This window comes from Manis pentadactyla, chromosome 8 (genome assembly GCF_030020395.1).
Source record: "Manis pentadactyla isolate mManPen7 chromosome 8, mManPen7.hap1, whole genome shotgun sequence".
Taxonomy (NCBI): Eukaryota; Metazoa; Chordata; class Mammalia; order Pholidota; family Manidae; genus Manis; species Manis pentadactyla.
In genome coordinates this window covers 31,584,879-31,602,855 of record NC_080026.1, presented here as the reverse complement: position 1 = coordinate 31,602,855, position 17,977 = coordinate 31,584,879, and the positions used below count along the sequence as shown (strand labels likewise).

Here is a 17,977-nt window from a genome sequence, read left to right as displayed (position 1 = left end):
CTGCAATTTTTATAGTAATTTTCAGGCATTCTCTGTATGTTCTGGATATAAGTCCTGTCCTGAATTCATGTAATGAAGGTATTTTTTTGCCCTGTGTTCTGCTTAAGAAATATTTGCCTACTGCAGAGGTACGAACATATTCTCTCATGCCCCCCAGCCCAAACTTTATTGCATAGCTTCGTATTACACCTGAAATATATCTGGAATTGATCTTGTGTGTATGAGGTTAAGTATCAAGATTTTATTTTTCTATATGATAATCCATTTGATACAGCATCATAAGACCATCGTTTCTATACTGTATTTCATTATTACTTCTGTCATAAATGAACTGTCTAAATATGTGTAGAATGGTTTCTCACCTTCTTATTTTCTTCAATTAGTCAGTTCCTCTATTCTTGCACCAGCACTACTCTGTCTTAATCTCAGTGACTATATTTTAAGTCTTGATATTTTTTACTTTTTGTCCTTAAGTCTTGGTATCATATGCTTGATATATAGTCCTTCAGCTTCATTTTCTTCAGGATTGCTTTGGGTGTTCTTGACCCTTTTTATTTCCATATAAATTTTAGAACTCACCTGTCACTTTCCACAAAAAGCACTTTTAGGATTTTAGCTGTGATTGCATTGAACTTACATGTCCATCTGGAGAGAATTCTGAATATTCTGTTTCATGAGTGTACTATATTCCTCCATTAATATAGCTTGTCTTTATTGTCACTACTGTATTGTAGTTTTCATTGTAGATTGTGAGCATCCTTCATTAGATTTGTTTCTCTAAGAGAAGTGGGTCTTTTAATTTATACTACAAGTTATGTCCCATAAGACTTTTATTTTCCTTCATTAGATTTGTTTCTAAGAGAAGTGGGTTTTTAAAATTTATACTACAAGTTATGTCCCATAAGACTTTTATTTTCTGATTGTTTGTTGCTAATGTGTAGGAATACAGTGGATTTTTTGTATGTTGGCCTTATGTACAGCAACCTAGACAAAATTCTGTTAGTTTGTATACAGTCATGTTACCTGTGACTGATAATCATTTTCTTTCTTTTTCAATTATTTTGCCTTTTATTTTTCTTGCTTTAAGGTACTGGCTAGGACTTTTATTGCAGTGTTGAATGAAAGTGCCCATAATGGTCTTTATTGTCTCATCTCTTTGGGAATTTTTATTGAGGGTGTGTGGGTGTGGATGTGTTTTAACACACTTTTTGTAAAATTAACTTTTTTTTTCTCATTTTTATAAAGAGTTTTCATCCTGAAAGGGTGTTGAATTTTTATTATGCACTTTTTCTGCATCTGTCTGGGTGATGTATTTTTCCTCTTTTTTGCTTAATTATATTAATAGGTTGTGATGTTAATTGCCCTTGCATTACTCAAATAAAATGGTATTGGTCATAAAATATATTTTTTATGTAATGTTAGGTTTGACTGGCTATTAGTTTGCCTGTGATTTTTATGTCTGTGTTCATAAGAGAGGTTTTTCCCTCTTGTAAAGTGCTTGACAGATTTTGGTATAAAAATTGAACTAATTTCATTAAGCAAGCTGTGAAGTTTGTCTTTCATTCTGCAGAAGAGCTTGTGCAATGAAGCCTTCTGTGTAAGTTTTCCTTGTGGGATGGTTTTTAATGACTCTGTTTAATCAAAATAGGACTATTTATGATTTTCTCTTATTGTCAGTTTTGAAAAGTTATTTTTTCAATTATCTCATTTATCTGAATTACCAGTTAAATTGGTATAATGTTTTCATGAAATCCTCATTGTCTTTTAGGGAGTTGGTTTTGGTATTATAAATTATGTCCTCACTCTTTTGCCTTGATCAGTCAATTTTATTTTTCAGAGAGACAGCTCTTGGCTTTGTATTATCTCTGTTGTACATACTTTTTCCCCACAGTCATTGATTTTTGCTCGTGCCTCTATTATTTCTCCTGTTTTCTTTGGGTTTGACTAATTTTTTCCTAGTTTCTTTAGGTATAACTTTAAATCATTGATTTTTAGCCTGCCTTTTCTGGTATATAATCCTGAAAGGTTGTAAGTTTCCTAGCCATCAGTAATAGTTATATCTTTCAAGGTAAGAAATATCTTCAGTGTTATTAAGTTCAAAATATTTTCTAATGCTTATTGTGATTTCTTCTTTTTCCACTTACAGGTTTAGAAAGCTAATGTTTAATTTCTGGGGACCTAGGTATTTTCTAGTTATTTTTCGCTTAGGGTTTTTAACTTAGTTTCACTGTGATTAAGGTTCATACTCCAAATGATTTAAATGAACTAAAATTTGAAAGACTTATGTGGTAATATAGTTAGTTTTGGCAAGTGTTTTCTGGGCAGTTGAGAAGAATATGCATTCTTATTCTGTTGAGTGCGAGGTTCTATCCACCCCCTACCCCCAATCTCATATTCTGTGTGTGTGTGTGTGTGTGTGTGTGTAATATACATATATATACACACATGTTAAGATATATATATATCGTTACATGTATATATACATATACATATGTAACATATATGTGTTAATGTCATTAAGGTTGTTCTTTCACTTACTGAGAGAAGTGAATTAAAGTCCTCCACTGTGATTTTTGGAACTGATCCCATTGTATAGGGACATATTCAGAATTATGTTTTCATAATTGACCTTTTTTTCTCATTTTATTATTTTCATTTTTATCTCTCTCAGTGTTTCTTGCTTTAAAGTCTCTTTTGTCTTATCCTAGTAAAGGTGTGCCCTCTTTGTTTTTTCGATAGGATGTATAAAGTGTATATTTTCTCAACCTTTTAACTCAAACCTTTCTATATCCTTACATTTAAGTCTTCTCCAAACACCAAATAGTTCCATTTTTTTCCTCACACAGCTTCCTGTAATGTTAACATGTATTAATTTTAAACCCCCTATTAAGTAACAATTAAATGTAAATACTTTGTTATATTTATATTAAATAATGTAACAATATCAAATTTATTGAGACCAAGAAAATAACATTGGTATAATACTGTTAGCTAACTGAAGACTTGAATCAGATTTTTGCCAGTTTTCCCACTACTTTCTTTTACTATTCCAAGATCTGACATTGCTCTTAGTTTTTATGTCTTTAGGTATTTATTTAATCCTGTCTGATAATGGGTATATGTGGCCTGTTTACATGTAATTATTTATATCACTAGCTACTATTCTACTATTTCTTTATTTTTCCTCTCCTCTTTTTGGTTTATCTGTTGTATTATTAGTTATGCTGTTTCATTTTTCTTTTACTGGTTACCCTAGTGATTACAGTATGCTTCTTTGACATTACAGATAATATCAATACTTACTTTTCTTATTTTGCCAAGAACCTTGGAACACTTTTTTTGTTTATTTAGCATGTTTTTTATTCCACTTACCTGCTGTTTTTACATTATTGTTACCATGCATTTTAATTGTACGTCTATTTAAGTGCTATAACAATTTTAATTATTTTGTTGACCAATTTTGGAAAACTTTCAGTTATTTATCTTTTTAAGTGTTGCCACTCCACTCACATGTTAGACTTTCACTGTGTCTCACATTTGTGCTAGTTTCTTTTTGTATTTTCTGTATTTTTATTCTGCTTCAGTGTAAATATCTGTTATTGACCTTTTAAAAAGTTTTCTACTCTTGTCTTTGATTCTTTAGTCTGCTACTAAACTTACATATTAAGTTGTTAATTACAATTATTTTTCCAGTTCTAGAATTTCCACTTGTTTCTTTCTTACGGATTTAACATAAAACTCTGTTTTTCTTCTGTTTTTTCCATCTTTTCCTTTCTTCTACAACATATTCATCACATTTAAAGTTCTTGTCTTCTGACTTCCAAATGTCTGAACGTTTTGTGGGTCTATGTGTATTGCCTCTTCTTTTCTCTTAGTTTTCAGTCTTTTGGCAGTCTGGAAGTCACTAATTGAATATTAGCCGTTATGAAAATTGTAAAGGCTCCAGATGGTATCTTCTTTCATAGAGGATTCATCCTGTCCTTGATATAAAGCATAGGGGCTGAAGGGGATGGTAATGTCGAACCAGTCAGGGACTGAAGTGAATCAAGACTGACATAAGTGTATTTGTACATTTGGCTTGTCCTTTTCATGCAGTCTAGCTTTCCAGGCCTCCCAAGCAGAGCCTGATGTTCTTACTCAGGCCCCTCTCACCGGCAGATCCTGAGCTCTAATCCTTGTCTGCTCAGTAGTATATCTGAAAACTTTGCTCTGCTTTTTTGGAGGCTTTCTTCTTGGCTTCCTGCTTCATTCAGGGTCATCATTTGGCAGAAGTCTCAACTTTCCATCAGAATCTTAGCCCCTCAGGTATCTTATTTTTTGAGCAGCTCTAGATGCCTTTACACAAATAGCTGTCAGCTATTCCATCATACCCAGGGACAAAAGACCCCATGGCAGCTTTAAGTACTTTTTCATATACATTAATTATTTGTCTTGGTTATTACCACCCTTACTACCACTGCCCAAATTACTTTTCTGTAAATGTTCCCTATGAAGTTTTCCTTGCTATATATCTATTCTTGTACTCTGTGCTAAGTGTAAGCATGTATATGTACATTATTTCACTTTGTCCACTCACCAACCATAGGGAAATGAGGTATTGTGATCCTTTAATAGACAAAGGAAAGGCTCAATGTCTGTAAGATTATGGAATCCATGAGAAGACAATGATCCAACTTGGTATAGAACACTTGCTATTAAAATCTGTGCTATAGTTTGTGGTCTTCCACAGTTTGCTTGCTTCCTTTACAGTCCAGCTAAAGGATTATCTTGGATATCCTTCCTTTTCTGAAAATGCTTCATTATTACTCTGTACATTGATCTTTTGTTTTATCTTATTGAAAGTTATCCTAGCATGTATCTCTCTCTCCTATATAATGGTTTTCTCCAGAGTAGAGACTATGTTACTCACCTTTGTACTTCAAGATCCATTAGAGTGCACAATATATCTAAGCACATAATAAATGTTCATTGTACCATGAAGTCATAATATGCTTAATTCAGAGATTTAATAAATTTATGATACATGTTATTGTTTTATCACCTTGATAAGCAGTCTAGTTATTCTTCCTAACAGTCTTAGTAAAACTGTTGAACATTATGTAGTAAGTTACATATTAACTTATTTCCTTTCATTATGTAATCATAGTCATCATATGTATAAAACTGTTTTGACCTCAGACAGTATGTTCAGTTATAACTTCATGAAGAACTTCAGATAACTTTCAGCATAAATATTGTAGTATTTCCCAGTTGCAGAATGGTTTACATTTTATAAGTTGAAGAGTTAATAAACAAGAATGCAATATGATTAATATCAGTTGATTAAGCTAGCTCCTAGAAAACTTGAACTGAATACAGATGATAGTACAAAGACTAGCATTTCATAAACATGCTAGTCACATTTTATAACTGGATAGAATTCTGATGATATTCTTAGTGTGACTTAAAAAATAACACTATACTTTGCTGGATAATTTATATATTCCATTGGTCTGGAAGCTTGGTAGCCAACACACCAAGAATTGAGTCCAATTCAAGACAATTGTCAAAAACCTTAATATTTTTTCTCCGAAAAGTCATTACAAATAATCTCTTTACTATTTTATTCTCTAATAGCTAACTTATACTCAACAGTTACAGAAGAAACTTTATAATTACGTCTTTTACTTTTTAATCACAGAAGAACTATGTGTGGGTATGGACATGCATGTACATATACTTTTTTTTAGTGAGGTAAAATTCACATAACATAAAATTCCCCATTTTAGCAATTTTAACAGTTTAAAGTATACAATTCAGTGGCATTTTGTACATTAACAGTGTTTTGCAACCAGCACCAGTATCTAGTTTCAGGACATTTTTATTACTTCAGATGGCAACCATATACCCATTGAGTACTCACTCTTTGGTTCCCCCTCTCTCCGGTCCCCGGCAACCACTAATCTGCTTTGTGTCCCTTTATCTGCCTACTCTGGGTATTTCATATAAATAAAATCATACAATACGTGGCATTTTGTGCCTGGCTTTTCTCATTTCTATGTCATTTTGAAGTTCATCCATCTTGTAGCATACATCAATCCTAGTACTTCATTACTTTTTATGAATATGAAATGAGTAATTCTATTTTATGCATATACCACATTTTATACATTCATTTGTTGATGGTCATTTGGATTGTCCATCTGTGGATTTTTAGCCAGTTATCTTTTATTAGTTAATGTGAATAAATAGTGCTGCTGTGAATATTATTCTACACGTTTTTGTTTGAACACCTATTTTTAGATACATACTTAGGAGTGAAATTGTTGGATCATACAGTAAACATGTTTAACTTATTGAAGAACTGCCAAACTTCCCACAGTGCCTGAACCATTTTGCATTTTCACCAGCAGTAGGCAAGTGTTTCTAATTCCTCTGTATCCTCACAACACTGGTACTTTTCCATTTATTTATTTTTTTAATTACAGCCATCCTAGTGACTATGTTTTCCTGGTCTTTGGATTTCATCATTTTTACTATAATGGGTCTCTGTATCTCTTTACATTTATCCTACTTGGAGTTAGTTGAGCTTCCTAAATATGTATATTATATCAATTTGAGAAGTTTTCAGCCATTATGTCTTGAATTATTTTTTATGCCTCATTTTATTTCTCCTCCCCTTTTAGTATTCCCATTATATGTAAATGCCTGAGGCTTTGTTCATTTTTTCATTCTATAATCTCTAGCTTGAATGATCTCTGTTGATCTCTCACCAAGTTTAATAATTGTTCTACCAGTTCATATTTACTGTTTATGACATAGCTCCTAATGTGAATTTTTCATTTAAGTTATTGCACTTTTCAACTCCAGAATTTTTTTTATATATCATTTTTACTTCTTTATTGATAATCTCAACTTGTTACATTACCAGCATAATTTCCTCTGCTTGTTTTAATCATGTTTTCCTTTAGTTCTTTAGGCATATTTACAATGGCTACTTTGAAGGATTTCTCTGTTAAATCCAGTAGCTTTTTGCAATTAGACAGTTTCTACTACTTTTTTTGTATGGTTTATACTGTCCTGTTTCTTTGCGTATGTTATAATTTTTTGTTTGAGAATGCATGTTTTGTATAATGGAGTTGTTCTTGGAGCTAGTTCATCCTTTCCAGTGCATGTTATTGTTTCCTGCTTGTGTGTTTAGTGGCTGGCTGGTTCCATCCAGTACATAGGTACGTAAGCCTGTGATGTTTCTCCTCAAGGGGCACATGCAGCCTGTGGTTTTCACATAGTAACCTGGGAATGACAGTGGTTTTTGAAGGGCTGTCTGACTCTTATACTGGCCCATACAACTGTTAAGGTGCACTAATCTAGTGCTAACTGCTCAATTGTTTTTAGCAATGCCCTGAGGCATTAATTGTTACACAGACTAATAAAATTTGAGGTCCTTTGGAGGTGGGATGGTTTCATAAGTCACTGTTTAAGATTTGGTCTGACCCCATGCAGGCTCCTCCTAGCTGACTCCCTTACTTTTTTCCTCTGACAAAGAAACCCTCCTACAGTTTAGTTTTTTATGTCAGTAATTCCTCCACTGACCTCTCAGTTGCTCTTACCAGGACCTTCACTGTTTCTCAGAGTGCCCTTGCTCATTCCCATGCAAATGAAGTCAGTATTTCTCTGGGAAGAGATTTTGAGCTGTCTGTTTTATGACCACCTTCTCCTACACAGAGTATTTCCAAGTCATATCTTTGGAGTATGGAGTAGGGACAATAACGCATTTCTCTCCCAGTGATATCTCTGCTATAGGAGCTGAGCACTTGGTTGAATGTGGGGAGGGAGGGCAATAATACCCTCAGGTTTTCTTGGTTTGGCCTTCCCAATGTGGAACCCCCACGTTACAAATGGCAATAATAACCATGCCCCAACAGCATTATACTCAAGGTAGAGCCTACATCCCACCAGTGTGGGCTGCATGAAAGAAGGGAGGTCCCACTTCTACTTCTTAGCCATATTCACCTGGGTATTTAGCTTGCACAGTAGGTAGCTGGAGTCAGGATAAGAAATGTTGACATCTTGAGCCTTCCACTAAGAGAGATCCCTGAGCCCACTGGGGAAAGAGGGAGCCTTGTGCTTTTGGCTGTTACCAGTCTGGAATGGAGTTTCCCAACTCCCTGAGTGGGAAGGGCAAGTCCTGGTTCAAACACCATAGAATTTTCTTACAATCCCTAGTAGATTTTTTTTAATACATCATTTGCTCTTTGCTACCAGGGCAATTTCTAGAGACTTTGAATGGTTTTTCTTTTATAATTTTCACCAGTTTCACTGGAGAACAAATGCATGGGGTTTCTAAAAACTGTCATAATGCAAGTTGTTTTTGTTTTTGATAAATAATTCAGTCTCTTTACTGGTGATAGGTTGCAGATGTTTCTTCTTGAGTCAGTCTTGATAAATTTGTGTTTTTTTAGGAATTTGCCCATTTCTTCTTCGTTTTCAAATTTGGTGTACAATAATTCATAGTATTCTCTTATAATTCTTTTAATTTCTATAAGGTTGGTAGGAAAGTCTCTACTTTCATTTGAATCTTTTAGTCATTTGAATCTCACTTTTCCCTTGGTCAGTCCAGCTAAAGTTTTGTCACTTTTGTTGATCTTTCCAATGACCAATTTTTGTGTTACTTGTTCTTCTCAGTTGTTTCTCAATTCTCTATTTCATTTGTCTTAGCCCTGATCTTTGTTTTTTCCTCCTGTCTACAATCTTTGGATTTAGTATGCTTGTCTTTCTTTAGGTACTGTAAGTGTGAAGTTACATACAGTAACTTTACATACAATACATGATTTGTGATCTTTCTTTAAATGTGGGTGTTTACAGTTATACATTTCTCTCTGAATACTGTTTTCATTGCATCCATAAGATTGCATTAAATTTTGCTGTACTGTGTTCTCATTTTCTTTTGTCTCAAACACTTGATAATTTTTCTTATGATTTCTTTTTTTGCTGTTGATTGTTTAAGAATGTATCTGTTAATTTCTACATATTTGTGAATTTTCCAGTTTTCCTGTTACTGATTTCTAGTTTCATTCCATTGCAATTAGAAAAGATACTTTGGTTTTATAGAAAAGATGGCGGTGTTAAGAGGAGAGACAGAGGCTTCCTCCTAAAACTGGATACAATTAGAAAATATAGTTGGCACAACTAATCCTTAGAGAGCAACAGGAAAGAGGACGACGCCAGACTGCATACACCCAGAGAAAAGAGCAGACCTCACCAAATGGGGTAACATACCAGAGCTGTGGCTCTGCAGGACCGAGCCCCTCTCCTACCCCAGGTCACCGGCGGGAGGAAGAGAAACGGAGCAGAGAGGGAGTGGAAGGCTTGGGACAGCTGAATTCCTAGGTCCAGAGATCTACGCTGGGAGCACAAACCTACATTTCATGGTGCTTTCATCATACTCTTCTGATTATGGGGTTGGAAAGCTGGGACAGGCAGAGTTCTGGGGAGACTGGGATTCCAGCTGCTTGTGGAAAACAGGGATCCATATCCGGCTGCTCTGGGACAAAAGCTTATATCTGTGTGCTCAGCCCACTGGTTCAGGCAGTGGAAACAGACACAGCAGCCGGGAGGCGGGGAACAGCTCTTTCCTCCCCCCAGGCACCAATACCGCTCCCCTGCGACCTCTAGCATTGCTTCACGGGCTGAGCAGCTCCAGAATAGAGCTTCTGGACACTAGAGGGCGCCGTATAAAAATATGAAACAACAAAGACCTGGTCCAGAGAAAATTATTAATACAACTCCCGAGAAAGATTTAAATGATATACCTCGTGACTCTTCTTGAAAGGGAGTTCAAAATAAAAATCATCAACATGATAATGGAGGTACGGAAAGACATCCAAGAACTCAGGAATGAATTCAGGTTGGAGATCCAATCGTTGAAAAGCACGATGGAGGGTATTAAAAGCAGGTTGGATATGGTGGAGGAGACGATAAATGAAATAGAAACTAGAGAAAAGGAATACAAAGAAGCTGAGGCACACAGAGAAAAAAGGATCTCTAAGAATGAAAGAATATTGAGAGAAATGTGTGACCAATCCAAACAGAACAATATTCGCATGATAGGATACCAGAAGAAGAAGAGAGACAAAAAAGGATAGAAAGTGTCTTTGAGGAGGTAGTTGCTGAAAACTTCCCCAATATGGGGAAGGGCATACTCTCTCAGGCCACGGAGATCCACAGATCTCCCAACACAAGGGAACCAAGGAAGACAACACCAAGACACATAGTAATTAAAATGGGAAAGATCAAGGATAAGGACAGACTGTTAAAAGCAGCCAGAGACAGAAGTAAGATCACACACAAAAGAAAGCCCATCAGGCTAACATCAGACTTCTCAGCAGAAACCTTACAGGCCAGAAGGGAGTGGCATGATGTATTTAATGCTATGAAGCAGAAGGGCCTGGAACCAAGATTACTTTATCTAGCAAGATTATCATTTAAATTTGAAGAAGGGATTAAACAATTTCCAGTTAAATGAAAGCTGAGAGAATTTACCTCCCACAAGCCATCACTACAGTCTATTTTGGAGGGACTGCTATAGATGGAAGTGTTCCTAAGGTTGAATAGCTGTCACCAGAGGTAATAAAACCACAGTAAAGAAAGTAGAACAGCTTCTACTAAGCAAATACAAAATTAAATTATCCCCAAACTCAATCAAGGGATAGACAAAAAGTACAGAATATGATACCTAATATATAAAGAATGGAGTAGAAAGAGAAAGGAGAAAAGGAAAAGAACCTTTAGATTGTGTTTATAACAGCATGCTAAGTGAGTTAAGTTAGACTCTTAGATAGTAAGGAAATTAACCTTCAACCTTTGCAACCACAAATCTAAAGCCTGCAATGGCAATAAGTACATACCTATCGATAATTACCCTAATTGGAAATGGACTGAATGCAACAATCAAAAGACTTAGAGTCACTGAATGGATAAAAAAACAAGACCCATCCATATGCTGCTTACAAGAGACTCACCTCAAACCCAAAGACATGCACAGACTAAAAGTCAAGGGATGGAAAAAGATATTTCATGCAAACAACAGGGAGAAAAAGTAGGTGTTGCAGTACCTGTATCAGACAAAATAGACGTCAAAACAAAGAAAGTAACAAGAGATAAAGAAGGACATTACATAATGATAAATGGGTCAGTCCAACAAGAGGATATAACCATTATAAATACATATGCACCCAACACAGGAGCACCAGCATATGTGACACAAATACTAACAGAACTAAAGGAGGAAATAGAATGCAGTGCATTCATTTTAGGAGACTTCAACACACCACTCACTCCAAAGGACATATCCACCAGACAGAAAATAAGTAAGGACACAGAGGCACTGAACAACACACTAGAACACATGGATCTAATAGACATCTATAGAACTCTATATCCAAAAGCAACAGGATACACATTCTTCTCAAGTGCACAAGGAACATTCTCCAGAATAGACCACATAGTAGGCCACAAAAAGCCTCAGTAAATAAAAAAGATTGATATTCTACCAACCAATTTTTCAGACCACAAAGGTATAAAACTAGAAATAAATTGTACAAAGAAAGCAAAAAGGCCCACAAACGCATGGAGGCTTAACAACATGCTCCTAAATAATCAATGGACCAACGACCAAATTAATACAGAGATCAAGCAAAATACGGAAACAAATGACAAGAACACAAAGCCACAACTTCTGTGGGATGCAGCAAAAGCAGTCTTCAGAGGAAAGTATATAGCAATCCAGGCATATTTAAAGAAGGAAGAACAAACCCAAATGAATAGTCTAATATCACAATTATCGATATTTGAAAAAGAAGAACAAATGAGGCCTAAAGTCAGCAGAAGGAGGGACATAATAAAGATCAGAAAAGAAATAAATAAAATTGAGAAGAATAAAATAATAAGAAAAAAATCAATGAAACCAAGAGCTGGTTCTTTGAGAAAATAAACAAAATAGATAAGCCTCTAGCCAGACTTATTAAGAGAAAAAGAGAATCAACACACATCAACAGAATCAGAAATGAGAAAGGAAACATCACGACGGACCCCACAGAAATACAAAGAATTATTAGAGAATACTATGAAAACCTATATGCTAACAAGCTGGAAAACCTAGAAGAAATGGACAACTTCCTAGAAAAATACAACCTTCCAAGGCTGACCAAGGAAGAAACACAAAATCTAAACAAACCAATTACCAGCAAAGAAATTGAAGCACTAATAAATAACTACCCAAGAACAAAACCCCAGGCCAGATGGATTTACATCAGAATTTTATCAGACATACAGAGAAGACATAATACCCATTCTCCTTAAAGTTTTCCAAAAAATAGAGGAGGAGGGGATACTCCCAAACTCATTCTATGAAGCCAACATCACCCTAATACCAAAACGAGGCAAAGACCCCACCAGAAAAGAAAATTTCAGACCAATAACCCTGATAAACGTAGTTGTAAAAATACTCAGCAAAATATTAGCAAACCGAATTCAAAAATACATCAAAAGGGATCATGCACCATGACCAAGTGGGATTCATCCCAGGGATGCAAGGATGGTACAACATTCGAAAAATCCATCAACATCATCCACCACATCAACAAATAGAAAGACCACATGATCATCTCCGTAGATGCTGAAAAAGCATTCCACAAAATTCAACATCCATTCATTATAAAAACTCAACAAAATGGGTATAGAAGGTAAGTACCTCAACATAATAAAGGCCATATATGATAAACCCACCGCCAACATCATACTGAACAGTGAGAAGCTGAAAGCTTTTCCTCTGAGATCGGGAACAAGACAGGGATGCCCACTCTCCCCACTGTCATTCAACATAGTACTGGAGATCCTTGCCATGGCAATTAGACAAAATGAAGAAATACAAGGAATCCAAATTGGTAAAGAAGAAGTTAAACTGTCACTATTTGCAGATGACATAATATTGTACATAAAATCCTTTAAGACTCCATTCCAAAACTACTAGAACTAATATCTGAATACAGCAAAGTTGCAGGATACAAAATTAACACACAGAAATCTGTGGCATTCCTATACACTAACAATGAACTAATAGAAAGTGAAATCAGGAAAACAATTCCATTCACAATTGCATCAAAAAGAATAAAATACTTAGGAATAAACCTAAACAAGGAAGTGAAAGACCTATATCCCGAAAAGTATAAGACACTCTTAAGAGAAATTAAAGAGGACACTAACAAATGGAAACTCATCCCATGCTCTTGACTAGGAAGAATTAATATCGTCAAAATGGCCAACCTGCCCAAAGCAATATACAGATTTGATGCAATCCCTATCAAATTACCAGCAACATTCTTCAATGAACTAGAACAAATAGTTCAAAAATTCATATGTAAACACCAAAGACCCCAAATAGCCAAAGCAATCCTGAGAAGGAAGAATAAAGTGGGGGGGATTTCGCTCCCCAACTTCAAGCTCTACTACAAAGCCACAGTCAGTAATCAAGACAATTGGGCACAAGAACAGAGCCACAGACCAGTGGAACAGACTAGAGACTCCAGACATTAACCCAAACATATATGGTCAATTAATATATGATAAAGGAGCCATGGACATAGAATGGGGAAATGACAGCCTCTTCAACAGTTGGTGTTGGCAACACTGGACAGCTACATGTAAGAGAATGAAACTGGATCATTGTCTAACCCCATACACAAAAGTAAATTTGCAATGGATCAAAGACATGAAACAATAAAACTCTTAGGATAAAACATAGGCAAAAATCTCTTGGACATAAACATGAGCGACTTCTTCATGAACATATCTCCCAAGGCAAGGGAAAGAAAAGCAAAAATGAAAAAGTGGGACTATATCAGGCTGAAAAGCTTCTGTGCAGCAAAGAACACCATCAATAGAACAAAAAGGTATCCTACAGTATGAGAGAATATATTCATAAATGACAGATTCAATAAAGGGTTGACATCCAAAATATATAAAGAGCTCTTTCACCTCAACAAACAAAAATCAAATAATCCAATTGAAAAATGGGCAGAGGAGCTGAACAGACAGTTCTCCAAAGAAGAAATTCAGATGGCCAACAGATACATGAAAGATGCTCCTCATCGCTAGTCATCAGAGAAATGCAAATTAAAACCAGAATGAGGTATCACCTCACACCAGTAAGGATCGCCACCATCCAAAAGACAAACAACTACAAATTTTGGTGAGGTTGTGGAGAAAGGGGAACCCTCCTACACTGCTGGTGGGAATGTAAATTAGTTCAACCATTGTGGAAAGCAGTATGGAGGTTCCTGAAAATGCTCAAAATAGAAATACCATTTGACCCAGGAATTCCACTTCTAGGAATTTGCCCTAAGAATACAGCAGCACAGTTTGAAAAAAACAGATGCACCCCTATGTTTATCACAGCACTGTTTACAATAGCCAAGAAATGGAAGCAACCTAAGTGTCCATCAGTAGATGAATGAATAAAGAAGACGTGGTACATATAGACAATGGAATATTATTCAGCCATAAGAAGAAAACAAATCCTACCATTTGCAACAACATGGATGGAGCTAGAGAGTATTATGCTCAGTGAAACAAGCCTGGTGGATAAAGACAAGTACCAAATTATTTCACTCATATGTGGAGTATAAGAACAAAGAAAAACTGAAGGAACAAAACAGCAGCAGAATCACAGAACCCAAGAATGAACTAACAGTTACCAAAGGGAAAGGGACTGGGGAAGATGGGTGGGAAAGGAGGGATAAGGGCGGGGAAAAAGAAAGGGGACCTTATGAGTAGTATGTATATTGTGGAGGGGGTCATAGGGAGGGATATGCATCACAGAGAAGACTAGTGATTCTACAGCATCTTATTTCGCTGATGGACAGTGACTGTAATGGGGTTTGTTGGGGGGACTTCGTGAAGGAGGGAGTCTAGTAAACATAATGTTCTTCCAAAAAAAATAAAAAAGGAATGATATAGCTGTGCTGTACAAAACAGATTCAACATAGCCTCCACACTCCAGCCAATATGGAAACACTTGAAGGCATACAGGGTGAAAGCTGCAAGGACCCAGATGTGGTCTTTTGATGCCTCTGGGTGTCTGCCTTATAATTCTAGTACATTCATTCTTTGGAGAATAAAATATAATCAGTGCCAGCTGAAGAGCTAGTATAGTTAAAAACCTTCACATGGTTTTCTTTTTTTTATCACCCCAATGGGAGGTTAAAAAGAAAGAAAGACACGTAAGAAAACAGATTTCAAATTACTGCTTTCAGGAGGTGGGTTCCACCTCCACCTCCACCTGTCTCTTACCTGGGAATCTGTGTTTGGAACTAGGCCACACTCTGGTGCAGAGAGAGGAGGAAGAAGGCTGACTTTTACGGAGAGCCTTCCTGGTGGGCTGAACCCAAAGGTGACTGGAAAAGAATATGGTAGTGGTGTTTTGTTCTGTTTGTTTGCGGTTTTTTTGTCATTTGTTGTTTGTCGTTCCTGCACCCCACCCCACCTCCCAACTATTTCTTTTTCCCTTAAACCATTCAAATCAAATGCAAAAAAAAGAAAGGTAAAGGAAAATATAATTTGTATGATTTCAGTCCTTTAAAATTTATTAGAGACTTAATATTCCTGGTTGTTCTATACATTATTGAAAGTTAAGTATTGATACCTTTATTATTGTAGAACTGTCTATTTCTCTCCAATTCTGCTGTTTCTGCTGGACATGGTTTGGAGTGCTGGTCTATTTAGATTCTATATGTATACACTCACACACATATAAACTATGTTACTACAGTTTACTTATGTTTAATTGATGGAGCGATCCTTTTATCAATATGTAATGTCTTTTTGTTTCTTGTAACAACTTTTGGCTAAAGTCTATTTTGTCTTAATATAGCCAACCAGTTCAGTTCTCTTGGTTATTTCCATGGAATATCTTTTTCCAACTTTTCACTTCCAGCTTACTTTTGCTTTTCAGAAATGCACGGTGAAAAAATAAAAAACTTTTCTAGTTTTACAGAAATTGTCTTTCTGTTGGGGCATTCCTTCAATGCTTACCTGGCCATTCACAGCTCTTAGTCTGAATTTTCTGCTTGCTTGGCACCCAAAGGTCAACCACAGTTGATAACTTAGGGTTTTCTCACATATTTTCCAAGCATGTGTTGGGCCCCAGGTATGTACATAGCTTTCTAGTTTCTCTCCTCTATGTGGGAGCTTTTCAAAGTCCTTTTCCCCCAAGTAGCTTTCTCAGCTTCTTTCTTCCTAGACTTCCCTGTCTGGCTATTGCTTACATCATCTCTTATCCATTGCTCCAGGCAGCTGCAGCTAATACATTTGCCTTTAAATACTTTTGGCAAATTCTACTGCCCAGAATGCTGCTTCTACCCTGGGGAAGCTCCAAGACTAGTAAAACTAAGGCAAGCGCTTGAGCTGATCCTTCAGGAAGTTACCAGAGTGGACAAAGCACACAACTACAGTTCTTTAAGAGTAAGTGGCTCCTTCTAGTACCAGCAGCCTGCACCAGGATTGTAGGCTGATGTCTTCACAGCTGCTTGCTAAGCTAGGGAGGGGGTACATGATTAGTATCGTTAACACACCACAGTTCTTTCTCCCTGAAATTCAGTGGCTGTGTTCTCCATTAAGGATTCCCTGATTGGTTTTTTTAATTTGATTCCAGAGTCATGAAAACATTTTTCCAGTTTATTGCTTTTGTTGGGGGATGGAGTTTTGGGGTCCCCACCTTGTCATTTTTGGTGATGTCATTGTGCATATATTTTATTATGTATCTGAACTTTCTATATAGTTGAGAGTTCACAGGTAACAACAATGTGAAGAAATTCATTAGTATGATAGTAAATTCAGTATATAGATAACTTCTACTGGGGAGGGGAGATTTGATGTTAGGAGGATACAGAGATGGTGAGAATATTGTTGACATGATTTTTATATATTTTCTGAATATTTGAAATTCTTTATAATAAGTTTTTGTAGCTATGTGTGTCTGACATATACAAAAAGAACAATAATTCTGACATTCAAACATTTTGTTAAAGTACAGAATTGCATACATGTTTATTCCAACAAAGTATCTTACTTTCCTTTATAAGTAAAACTAGGAAACATCACACTTAAAAGTTTTTAGAAGAAGCACATTTAGAATATGGAAGAAATTTTTAGTTGTTTGCTAATGTGTGTTGATTGTCTTACAATTATCTCTAGGTTTTATTTCATTTGTGCTCAGTCTTTACAGCAAGCTTTTCTGTAAGAACAAGAAGAGTCCTGAGTGTCCTGAATGTAGTTGATGGTCTACTACCTTATTTTTGTTTTCCTTTGAAGAGGAAAAATTATAGGATTCTGAAAATAGCACAGAAATGGACATTGGGAGAGCTTTGTCCTTCTAATACTTATGTAACAGTATAAACTTGGACAATAAGGGCTGTTTCAGCTCTATTGTATTGGGAGGGGCAGTATGATTTTATGGAAAGAATATATAGACTTTGGAGCCAGATAAATTTATGTTCAACCACTTTCTGGTTACTTAACCAGTTACTTACTTAGTAACTCTGATTACTTACAGTCTAAAGTAAGCTTTCTAACCTGTCTAATAATTTCTTATGGTTGAAGTGGGTCTAACCGCCCATCTCATAGAGTTACTGTGTAATAAACAAGGTACATGTCTTTTAACTGCTGACAGATGCAGTCGGCTCACCAGCATTTCCATACTCCATCCCATAACAGCATTTGAAGGAGTAGCTGGAAAGAAAACAAAAATCATTGTAGACATCTATTTAGTTTGCTTTTATATACAAATTATGTTGTGAGTTACTCTTGAGGAAGGTAGTAACTCTTGTAGAGGTATTGAAGAACTTTACTCTCCAGGTTTTTTAAACTTATTTTTATATATATTTGATTAGTAGTAAATTAGCTTTATCTCCTTATATAAACTTAAATATTAAAGACTAATGTT

General features: G+C 35.8%; 1 protein-coding gene across 2 annotated transcripts in view; it reads left to right on the top strand.

Moving 5' to 3' along the window:
- SPOPL (speckle type BTB/POZ protein like) overlaps positions 1 to 17,977 on the top strand; it is a 97,590-nt gene that overhangs the window by 31,210 nt on the left and 48,403 nt on the right. The gene's annotated exons all lie outside the window — the stretch shown is intronic.